We start from the raw sequence: 390 nt of genomic DNA on the forward strand, positions 1-390 counted from the left end.
CAATCACTATGTTCAATGTAAGAGACGAGCTGTCTCTGGATGTTGTGAGGAGGATTGCTCTTAGACAAGCGTCTCCTCCATTTATGATGAGCTCTATCCCTTGCAGTACATTTGTAGCTCCTTTTCCTTCAGTTCTATTTCACAGCCTCTCCTTTTTGCCTGAGGCTTGTTTTGGACTGTGATCCTCATCCCTTTGGCTCCATTGAGCCAGCACTTCAGCTTATTGATGCAGCAGGTGACCTGTTAGCTATTTCATCCAGCATGGCCTCACACCACTGCTTTCTTGGTCTCTTGACTATGGGTGTGGCCAGCATGGGTCACCATCCACAGCATGGTGGGGAGGGTTGGTTACTAGATGGAGATATGTGGGTGTGTTTAGATATTTGTGGG

General features: G+C 47.4%; 1 protein-coding gene across 1 annotated transcript in view; it reads left to right on the plus strand.

Annotated features, from left to right (window-relative positions):
* LOC105991560 (defensin-5-like) overlaps positions 1-390 on the plus strand; it is a 3,608-nt gene that overhangs the window by 2,513 nt on the left and 705 nt on the right. The window lies entirely within an intron of this gene.

Source organism: Dipodomys ordii, unplaced genomic scaffold (genome assembly GCF_000151885.1).
Source record: "Dipodomys ordii isolate 6190 unplaced genomic scaffold, Dord_2.0 Scaffold74, whole genome shotgun sequence".
In the NCBI taxonomy this organism is placed as follows: Eukaryota; Metazoa; Chordata; class Mammalia; order Rodentia; family Heteromyidae; genus Dipodomys; species Dipodomys ordii.